Genomic DNA, 12,033 nt, shown 5'->3' on the forward strand with positions numbered 1-12,033 from the left:
TTTTAATCTAGAGGAGTTGACGAACACATTTCTCCAACTGGAGTCAACAAGAAAATACAAAGAAACCCTAAGAAAAGGGAACACTGGGTGTTTTATTAATTGGCAGAATTGTTTTACAATCTTTAGTCTTCACATTTTGTTGTGTAATTCCCCATTGAAGAAGAAATCAGTGATATGTGTATTTGAATTGCCCCCGATTGGACCATTGCATGTAATGATTTGGATTTGACAATTCTTCAGTTTACATCAGTCATCTAGAAAGATACATATTTCATCATTGGATTTTCTTTATATGCTGTTAAGACCATTAAACTTACCAGTAAACTGAAGTCATCAAGAACAGGAACATATTACCCAGAACTGCCATCACCTAGTTAGATGACCCATAACCACTAGATGGCGCCATCACAAAATCTTATGACACGGTTTGGTTCAGTATGATAGAACTTTGCGCAATATTGAATTCAATGTAAACTATTGTACTGAAAGACCAGTTGAAAATCACTTATGGTGGCCCAGGGGGACATTATCATATGGTGTGCATCACAAGTTTTACGATTTCAGATGGTCACACCCACCAAACGTACCTCAAAGGCTGTTGAACTGTGCACACGTTCAGTGCAAACGTTAAAGCGAACTGAACACACCCCATGACTCACAGACAAACAACATGGGGCTTACTGAAATTGCCAATCCCTACTGGCCATATAGTGAGAAATAAAGCCATGTATGTACTTATTAGAAAGTAAGGGGGATACCTAGTCAGTTGTACAACTGAATGCATTCAACTGGAGTGTCTTTACAACCATTACGTCCTGGTGCAATATGACTTATGTTTTCTTAGGTCTACCATGAGTAGGCCTGACCTTTTCTATTTTCACAAGTTAAAAAACACCACATATTCCCTATGTTCAGGTTCCATGTAAAAATAAAAGAGGAAAGGAAAATCAAAAAACCTCCCCAGGCAGTTACTAGTACATAAATGTCGCAAACAGCTAAAAAGTAAATGCAATGCATCCATCTAAGCAAAGCTAGCCAACTGAGGGCCTTACATACCACGGGTCTAGGGCCATTTCAAGGATAGGACTAGGCTGTTGTGTAAAACTTAAAAACATTGCCAGAGGAGATGAATAAGGCTGAGAACGAACTTAACAGCTCTTTGTGCCAGATCAGTTGGGTCAATGGGTACGTTTGGCACAATCCAGCTCAACAAGAATATAATATTCTCATTCTTTGTGCCCTAAATTATGCTCGGTTGAGAAATATTCTGCCAGTTCTGCCAGAGCCAGTCAGTTACATGACAACTTACATAGTTTTTTCTTGGGAGTTTTGGGGGTCCTGAAACAAGATTTTATAAAACGTCATTATTGAAATTGGCACATACCTACTAGCCCATCAGGGCAAAGTACAGTGTGAAGTAGAATCTACACATCAATTTTCGTGGGCCAGGGTGACAAGCAAACAACAGTACCAAACTCCAGGGCCAGTAGTGGAGAGTTGGTCTCTGCATTGACATATGTTTAATGTTCTCGAGCCTATCTACCAATCCCAGTTATTCTTGTTCACAAGTCTTGACTGGGCCAGAATCACTATGGTTCTGAGACTTATCAGCATCCATCCATTCATCAGATCAATGGCATTTGATTGATTTAAATGATCAATTTGAACAACCAATGATGAACCTACCTAAAGTAGACAAATAATATATTAAGAACTATTTAAAAGTGCATTTCAAGAAACAACAAAAACCTAACGAAACAAATATAGCTAACATAAAAACAAAAGTCCAGTGTTCATTTAAGGGAAAATGCAGAATTATATCACAGTGTAAACATTTGTTAGAATACAATTTAGAATTGATGGATTCACATGAGCGTAAATTTGCCCTCACCAAAACGTGCAGGTGATTTACCTTGTTATTGCATCTCCTGTTGTGCAACATCTCTTCCTGCATCACACACACACCAATCAATCAACAGCCCTCACCTTACATCAATACACACACCGAGAGATTAGTACAGACTGAAAAACTTCCGTCATATGCAATCAATCACCATCATACCATTAGAAAATAAATATGAATATTAACAACAAAGTAAATGGATATAGAATTATCAAGTGAAAACCATGAACACATTAATTTTAGTGGGGTCCAGAGTATGACAAACACGTTATCCAGAAGCGGCAAATTCTTCCAAGTGCCATTTTAAATTAGCTTTACTAGTCAAGCATAATAAACAACACCTGATGACATTACTACCCACCTCCTGATGCACAACATGATTCAAAAACTCTGCAAGAGCATGTCTCCTGCACCAAAAACTAGTTTGGGTTCTTGTTCCTTCCCCATGAGGATCAGATAACATGCATAATTCTCTGTTTTTCTGGTTATTTCATTATAAAACCAATCAATATATTATCTTTATAGTCTAGACTGACAACAAGACGTGCAGATTATTTACATTTCAATGATTTGGTTAGGTGTGCCCTAGTGTGATAGCAAAAGCCGAAGCTACTATGGGAGTGTTCTTTTTATGTCAGCCCCCTTATCAAAACTTCTCTCTCCAATCACCAAAGCTTGTGCTATCGTCACAATTGAGCCCGTTTTGTACCAGATAATTCCATTCCTACAGATTACATCACACAAGACACACCCATGTACCTTAACCACACATACAAAACAGAAAGTTTTCCAACAAGCCCATCTAACCATTAACCAAATAAATGCATTTTTAGATGATTAGAAAAGATATGAAAAGAAAAAAAACTACAGAAAATGTCATACAGAAAAAGCCTTGACAGGCTGTATAACTCTTACCTCTTAGACTAACGATCTGTCACAGTACATGGTGAGAGGTTATGTCATTCTTATGACTGCCATGTAAAGGGGTGTGGCAACTAAATGGTAAACACACAGCATAGCAATACTTTACATCACCACAGCAGAGAGTTGCATTCAACAAACCTCACATTTATGACAGAGAGGAATGAGGGACCGAGGAAAAGGAGGAAGAGTTTGGGAATACCTCATGCAATTATTAATAAAAATCAAGAAAAAAAACATTCAAATTACAAAGTATAAAATCCTCTTCGCCCAACACTTCAAGTCTGTACCTCCACTCTGGCACCAAAAAAAAGGCTGTCAAGGCAAACATTTCTGTTGATGTTTTGAAGTTTAAAAAATAAGTAGTGGTAGTAGGAGGAGGTAAGAAAAAGAAGCGGGTAAAAGATGTGGAGAATTCTCCAGGATTTCTGTGTTTTACTTATACTTCCATCTAGAGTTATGGTTGATGTTGTAGGTAGGGGAGTGGTCTCCTCCCCCTATTGTGGCCACCAGGGGTGTCATGTTGTTGCTCAGGAAGCCCTGTTGTAGGGCCGCAAAGTACGAGGCCTGCACAGGCTTGTGGCACTGCAGCACCCTGTTGGCATCATCAGTCTTAAACCATTCCCTTTTTCTACCTGTCAACAGAGGGATAACGAGCGGAGTTTGAAAGGGGGCTACAAAAACAGGTTAAGTCTAGATTAACTCAGGAATGAAATGCCTATGAAGGATTTACAATAGTAGTAGTAGTGGTAGTAGTAGCAGCAGTTGTAGCATCTATTATGATCATCAGCTGGTCAATCTGTTGCCGATTAATCAATTTGATCACACATAACTAAATAGACTTCCAGTCATCACAGCTTTCACAAACACCACAAAAAACTAGTAACAATGTACTAATATTCACAGAGTCCTCCCAGTCTTCTAACATCTCTGTAACCATTAGGACATAGACATATGTTCTGTGCTTCCTCTCTGTGTTCTGAGAAAGAGGAAATCAAGAAAAATTGTTAGTACTCAAGGTTAGGAGGCAAACAGTGGAAATAAACTAGCAGTCCCTCCCACACCAATTTTAAAGACAAGCAACACAAAGACATGGAAAATCCTTTTCAGCTCACCTCGAAAATTCCTAGTAGTCGCCCCAATGTCCCCTTGACACCAGCCTGGAAAGACAACATGTTCAGTAGAAATGAAACAGCAAATTAAACCTTGAATAACGATTCTTAGTAAAAGCAGGACACTGCAATGTTTTCACATTTTCACCCGATGAGACCTGGGGGTTCTGAGAATTGCTGCCATTTTCAGTTCCAGGGCGGGGGCAATGTCATGTAGGAGAGGGAGGGATCAGCTCCTATTAACATGGTATCATTGCAGTACTTTATTCTTCAGGTTACAGTTTTACTCTATATATAAACATGGACTCTCAATCAAGAGGCTCCTCAACCCATTCAGTGAATAGCTTACATAGAAGAACATTTAGATTTTTCAGAGCTGAAATAAGGGCTGCGAAGTCAACTAGTGTAAAATTAGTACATCAACAAAACCCTGCAATAACATTTGGCCAAGACAACAATACATCAGATTGTGTTTCCCTAACAAATGAGCTCAATATTGATCACAAGGAACTCACAAATTAGGCTGAATACAGTTAATGGAAAACCAATAAACTTAAAAGACTTGAAGATCTGAAACCCTACCCGAACCCTACCTCTTTAAAGAGTATCTTAAATAATCCCACAGCAACCCCCCTCGCCCCCACCTAAAAAATAAAATTAAAAAAATAATTCCCCATCTGTGAACTAACACACACATTTGACTTCCCCCACCCCACTAGCACTGCCTTTGCTGATAGCTACTTTATTACTGAAAAATGTATTTACTGGTACTGAGATATTTGGTTGTCCCACCTAGCTAACTTTAAGATGAATGTACTAGCTGTAATTTGCTCTGTATAAGCGTGTCTAAAAGTGTCTAAATGTACTAAAATGTACATGTTTAAAGATGGCATTATCCCATTTGTTCAACAGAAAAGGTTAGCTTCAGTTCAAATACCGTATATACCCTCTAAGAACTTTAGGCAACAATTTAGCATGAGAGTAACCTTTCTATTAACACAATTATGCTCAGGGACATCAAGTTTTTTTGGGGAAATCAGATCATTAATGAATAAACACGTTATAAAAGTGTAATTACCTGTCTATACCAGTCTATACAGGCCTTTAACCTTTACAAACCATTTCAAAGGGCAACTGCACAGAAGTGAAATGATACTTCCAATGAGCTCCTTGCATAATAAAAACTCTGAATGCACAAATGAAGTTGACAAGTAATTCAGCCTACCTCTTCACACACCTCTCGAACAGCAGCCACGTTGGGCTCTTCCTCCGGCTATATTCCTCCACCAGGGACAATCCACTTGTCTTGAGTCCGACTACCACTAACCAACAACACCTGCAGGCAGGGCCAGATTAAGAAATCATAAACCCTGGAGCTATGCTTTGTCCTAGAAAAAAATGACATTTTAAAAACGCATTTCATGCAATTCTACATAATTTACATGATAGAAGACATTAGCGCAATCTTTTTTTAATCCCATACAAATGACCGAAATGAGTGGCTACTCCGACACTGACAAATGGAGATCAATCTGGTCTTGAATTAAAACAAGCAATAGCCCAGGCCAATGAAGCGACACGCAGACTATACAATATTAGGAGGAAATATATATACATATATACAGTACCTGTCAAAAGTTTGAACACACCTACTCATTCAAGGGTTTTTTCTTTATTTTTACTATGTTCTATATTTTAGAAAAAAAAACTATGAAATAACACATATGGAATCATGTAGTAACCAAAAAAGTGTTAAACATAACGATACATGTTTTACATTTTAGATTCTTCAAAGTAACCACCTTTTGCCTTAATGACAGCTTTGCGCATTTTTGGCATTCTCTCAACCAGCTTCATGGGGTAGTCACCTAGAATGCATTTCAATTAACAGTTGTGCCTTGTTAAAAGTTCATTTGTGGAATTGTTTTCCTTCTTTCCTTGAGCCAATCAGTTGTGCTGTGACAAGGTACGAGTGATATACAGAAGATAGCCCTATTTGGTAAAAGACCAAGTCCATATTATGGCAAGAACAGCTCAAATAAGCAAAGATAAATGACAGTCCATCATTACTTTAAGACATGAAGGTTAGTCAGTACAGAACATTTCAAGAACTTTGAAAGTTTCTTCAAGTGCACGCGACAAAACCATTAAGCGCTATGATGACACTGGTTCTCATGAGGACCGCCACAGGAAAGGAAGACCCAGAGTTACCTCTGCTGCAGAAGATAAGTTCATTACAGTTACCAGGATCAGAATTTGAAGCCCAAATAAATTCTTCAGAGTTCACGTAACAGACAAATCTCAACATCAACTATTCAGAGGAGACTGTGTGAATCAGGCCTTCATGGTCAAATTGCTGCAAAGAAACCACTACTAAAGAACACCAATAATAAGAAGAGACTTGCTTGGGCCAAGAAACACAAGCAATGGAAATCTGTCCTTTGGTCGGATGAGTCCAAATTTTTGGTTCCAACCGTTGTGTCATCGTGAGACGCAGAGTAGGTGAACGGATGATCTCCGCATGTGTGGTTACCACCGTGAAGCATGGAGGAGGAGGTGTGATGGTGTGGGGTACTTTTCTGGTGACACTGTCAGTGATTTATTTAGAATTCAAGGCACACTTAACCAGCATGGCTACCACAACATTCTGCAGCGATACGCCATCCCATCTGGTTTGTGCTTAGTGGGACTATCATTTGTTTTTCAACAGGACAATGACCCAACACACCTCCAGGCTGTGTAAAGGCTATTTGACCAAGAAGGAGAGTGATGGAGTGCTGCATCAGATAACCTGGCCTCCACAATCACCCGACCTCAACCCAATAGAGATGGTTTGGGATGAGTTGGACTGCAGAGTGAAGGAAAAGCAGCCAACAAGAGAACTCCTTCAAGACTGTTGGAAAAGCATTTCAGGTGAAGCTGGTTGAGAAAATGCCAAGAGTGTGCAAAGTTGTCATTAAGGCAATAGGTGGCTACTTTGAAGAATCTAAAATATATGTTTTATTTAATAGTTTTGGTGTCTATTATTCTACAATGTAAAAAATAGTTTAAAAAATCATAAATAAAAACCGTTGAATTAGTGGGTGTGTCCAAACTTTAGACTGGTACTGGATATAGATATATATATAGTCCATTCAGAAAGTATTCAGACCTCTTGACTTTTTCCACATTTTGTTACGTTACAGCCTTATTCTAAAATTGATTAAATAAAACATTTTCCTCATCAATCTACACACAATACCCCATCATGACAAAGCAAAAACATTTAGTAAATGTATTAAAATAAATAAATAAAAGAAACTTATTTACATAAGTATTAAGACCCTTTGATATGACACTCGAAATTGAGCACAGGTGCATCCTGTTTCCATTGATCATCCTTGAGATGTTTCTACAACTTGATTGGAGTCCACCTGTGGTAAATTCAGTAAATTGGACATGATTTGGAAAGGCACACAACTGTCTACATAAGGTCCCACAGTTGACAGTGCATGTCAGAGCAAAATCCAAGCTGTGAGGTCAAAGGAATAGTCCGTAGAGCTCCGAGATAAGATTGTGTCAAGGCACAGATCTGGGGAAGGGTCCCCCAAAAATTCTGCAGCTTTGAAGGTCCCCAAGAAAACAGTGGCCTTCATCATTCTTAAATGGAAGAAGTTTGGAACCAGCAAAACTTTTTACCTTCCAGAAGGACAACCATCTCTGCAGCACTCCACCAGTCAGGCCTTCATGGTTAAGTGGCCAGACAGAAGCCACTCCTCAGTAAAAGGCACATGACTACCCGCTTGGAGCTTGCCAAAAGGCACCCAAAGGACTCTCAGACCATGAGAAACAAGATTCTCTGGTCTGATGAAACCAAGATCGAGGTCTTTGGCCTGAATGCCAAGTGTCACGTCTGGAGGAAACTTGCACCATCCCTACGGTGAAGCATGGTGGTGGCAGCATCATGCTGTGGGGATGTTTTTCAGCGGCAGGGACTGGGAGACTAGTCAGGATCGAGGGAAATATGAATGGAGCAAAGTACAGAGAGATGCTTGCTGAAAACCTGCTCCAGAGCATTCAGGACCTCAGACTGGGGTGCCACGCTTGTTGCGTCATACCCAAGAAGACTTGAGGCTGTAATCACTTCCAAAGGTTCTTCCAAAAAGGACTGAGTAAAGGTTCTGAATACATATGTAATTATGATATTTGTTTTTTATTTCTAAAAAAGAAACAAATATTAACGCTGTAAATTACAGCCTGTAATGTAACAAAATGTGGAAAAAGTCAAGTGGTATGACTACTTTTGAAAGTACTGCAATGGCCCAGAGCTAACAGACCCTGCATTGCATAATAAACTAATTTGGCAACTCTGGGAAAATAAAGTTATTCAACTTTAATATATTCAGCCTAGGACTCTGCAGTTAAGGTTAATGTAAGTTTTAAAAGTGTACTTAAAAAAAAATCCAATAACATGTTAACCGCAGGCGATGTTGCCACTAAACAAGCATATGCTTTAGCTGACATGTAGCCTATTCTCTACATTAGAAATAGTTACCCCACCAGACAACCTGTACTCCAAATGGCCCGTTCAACCTCCACACTCCTAGCCTCGGATTTACCTCCTCACTCTCGTTCCTGAAGGTCAGACAGGCGGCGCGTTTCTTGTAGCCATCCCCGTCATATATCCGCGTTTGATTCGATTTGATCTTCATCATGTTGGGGTAAAACAAAACAAAATGTGAACCACAAACTCAGAAAGACGGTCACAGCCTACTTGTGGGAACCCGCGTAAAACGCTATCAATTTCTACAACAGACTTCTTCTCCGCTTTCTTTTTCCTTTTTCTCCTGCACAGACGCCATTATAAACTGCGTAAAACACGCGTCACGGTAGATAGAATAGTCAAACGTAGCCTACACATATCGGTATTCACGTTTCAATCTTTGAGAATGAGAGTATGAAACTGTAAACGCAGTCGTGGTCGGTCTGGTAGATCTCTAGTTTTACCCAATGATGTGTACAGTGCCTTCAGAAATAATTCACACCTCTTGACTTTCACATTTTGTTGTGTTACAGTCTGAATTTTAAATGGTTTAAATTGAGCTTTTATGTCACTGATTTAAAGTATACCAGTGCCTAAATAATTGTAGGAATAAAACTGTTTAATAAAAAGTCACATAATATGTTGCATGGATAATATTGTTTCACATCATTTTTAAATGACTACCCCGTACAATTTTCACTCAATCAAGTAGTGAATTTCAAGCACAGATTCAACAACAAAGACCAGGGAGATTTTCCAATGGTTTGAATATTCCTTTGAGAGCATGGTGCAGTTATTAATTACACTTTGAATGGTGTATCAATACACCCAGTCACGACAAAGATACAGGCTCCCTTCCCAACTCAATTGCAGGATTTCACCACGAGGCCATGATGATTTAAAAAAAGTAACAGAGTTTAATGTTAATGGCTGTGATAGGACATAACTGAGGATGGATTAACAACATTGTCGTTATGCTACAATGCTAACATAAATGACAGAGTGAAAAGAAGGAGGAAGAAGGAACATTTTCCAAAACATGCAAAGAAATTAACTTTAGATCCTGACTACAAAATGTTATATTTGGGGAAAATCCAACACAGCACATAACTGAGTACCACTCCCCATATTTTCAAACATGGTGGTGGCTGCATCATGTTATGGGTATACTTGTGTAACGGATGTGAAACGGCTAGCTTAGTTAGCGGTGCGCGCTAAATAGCGTTTCAATCGGTTACGTCACTTGCTCTGAGACCTTGAAGTAGTAGTTCCCCTTGCACTGCAAGGGCCGCGGCTCTTGTGGAGCGATGGGTAACGATGCTTCGTGGGTGACTGTTGTTGATGTATGCAGAGGGTCCCTGGTTTGCGCCCGGTTATGGGCGAGGGGACGGTTTAAAAGTATACTGTTACATTGATGCTGTTGACCCGGATTACTGGTTGCTGCGGAAAAAGGAGGAAGGTCAAAAGGGGGGTGAGTGTAACGGATGTGAAACGGCTAGCTTAGTTAGCGGTGCACGCTAAATAGCGTTTCAATCGGTTACGTCACTTGCTCTGAGACCTTGAAGTAGTAGTTCCCCTTGCTCTGCAAGGGCTGCGGCTTTTGTGGAGCGATGGGTAACGATGCTTCGAGGGTGACTGTTGTCGATGTGTGCAGAGGGTCCCTGATTCGCGCCCGGGTATGGGCGAGGGGACGGTTTAAAATTATACTGTTACACTTGTCATTGGCATGGACTATGGTAAAAAGAAACAGAAAAGAGCTAAGCACAGGCAAAATCCTAGAGGAAAACTTTATTTGTATTTTTTTAGAGAGCAGATTTAATGTTACAGAAAGATTGTGGGTTCTATCAATGTAATTTTATGAGTCATTTCCAATTCCCCATATTATACAGTGCCATCGGAAAGTATTCCGACCCCTTTACTTTTTCCACATTTAGTTACGTTACAGCCTTATTCTAAAATGGATTAAATCGTTTTTTCCCACTCATCAATCTACACACAATACATCATAATGATTAAGAAAACAACACTTTTAATAAACAATTTAGAAAAAAAATACAAAATAAACAGAAATATCACATTACATAAGTTTTCAGACCCTTTACCCAGTTCTTCTTGGGTATGATGCTACAAGCTTGGCACACCTGTATTTTTTAGTTTCTCCCATTCTTCTGCAGATCCTCTCAAGCTCTGTCATGTTTGATTGGGGAGGGTTGCTGCACAGCTATTTTAAGGTCTCTCCAAAGATGTTCGATCGGGTACAAGTCCAGGCTCTCTCAGGGACATTTAGAGATGTGTCCCAAAGCCTCTCCTGCGTTGTCTTGGCTATGTGTTTAGGGTCATTGTTCTGTTGGAAGGTGAACCTTCTCCCCAGTCAGATCCTGAGTGCTCTGTAGCAGGTTTTCATCAAGGATCTCTCTGTACTTTGCTCCGTTCATCTTTGCCTTGATCTTGACTAGTCTCCCAGTCCCCAAAGCATGATGATGCCACCACCATGTTTCACCGTAGGGATGGTGATCGGTATACACCAGACGTGACTCTTGGCCTTCAGGTCAAAGAGTTCAATCTTGGTTTCATCAGATCAGAGAATCTTGTTTTTCATGGTCTGAGTCCTTTAGGAGCCTTTTGGCTAACTCCAAGCGGGCTGTCATGTGCCTTTTACTAATGAGTGGCTTCCGTTTGGCCACTCCACCATAAAGGCCTGATTGGTGGAGTGCTGCAGAGATGGTTTTCTTTCTGGAAGGTTCTCCCATCTCCACAGACAAACTCCCATGATGTCAAGCAAAGAGGCAGTGAGTTTGAAGGTAGGACTTGAAATATATCCACAGGTACACCTCCAATTGACTCAAATGATGTCAATTAGCCTATCAGAAGCTTTTAAAGCCAAGCTGTTCCAAGCTGCTTAAAGGCACAGTCAATTTAGTGTATGTAAAACCTCTGACCCACTGGAATTGTGATACAGTGAATTCTAAGTGAAATAATCTGTCTGTAAACAATTGTTGGAAAAATGACTTGTGTCATGCAAAAAGTAGATGTCCTAACCGACTTGCCCAAACTATAGTTTGTTAACAAGAAATTTGTGGAGTGGTTGAAAAACGATTTTCAATGACTCCAACCTAAGTGTATGTAAACTTCTGACTTCAACTGTATTTCTTTGTTAAATGCTCAACATAGAATAGCCACATGTGCGCAAATCGTTTGGAGAAAAGAGCCTTTCTATTTGATTCAGCTTTGTTCAATTGTATTCTTCATACTATAAAATAATATAAAAATAATGCCACCGAATTCTAGTGTAGCTCACAGCCATTTGGCATAGCAAGATCAGGAACTAACATAAAGACAACTCAGAGTATCTTATTCTGTTCTTCTGAAATAGACTACATTTTCTTCATGTCATGCTTCTTTATACCCTTCTAAAATAAATAATGGAATTATTGTGAAGGTGTAGGCTATATTACATGGAATTATTGTGAAGGTGTAGGCTATATTACATGGATTTATTGTGAAGGTGTAGGCTATATTACATGGATTTATTGTGAAGGTGTAGGCTATATTACATGGATTTATTGTGAAGGTGT

General features: G+C 39.5%; 1 pseudogene across 1 annotated transcript; it reads right to left on the reverse strand.

Annotated features, from left to right (window-relative positions):
* Window positions 1-71: 71 nt before the first annotated feature.
* On the reverse strand, window positions 72-8,928 carry LOC118359834 (diphosphoinositol polyphosphate phosphohydrolase 1-like; annotated as a pseudogene). The gene is made up of 5 exons (XR_004820754.2): window positions 8,535-8,928; window positions 5,162-5,272; window positions 3,940-3,984; window positions 3,719-3,803; window positions 72-3,459 (listed from the first exon to the last, which is right to left on the reverse strand). The product of XR_004820754.2 is annotated as a diphosphoinositol polyphosphate phosphohydrolase 1-like (transcript).
* Between the last annotated feature and the right edge of the window lie 3,105 nt (window positions 8,929-12,033).

Source organism: Oncorhynchus keta, chromosome 27 (assembly GCF_023373465.1).
Source record: "Oncorhynchus keta strain PuntledgeMale-10-30-2019 chromosome 27, Oket_V2, whole genome shotgun sequence".
NCBI classification, from domain to species: Eukaryota; Metazoa; Chordata; class Actinopteri; order Salmoniformes; family Salmonidae; genus Oncorhynchus; species Oncorhynchus keta.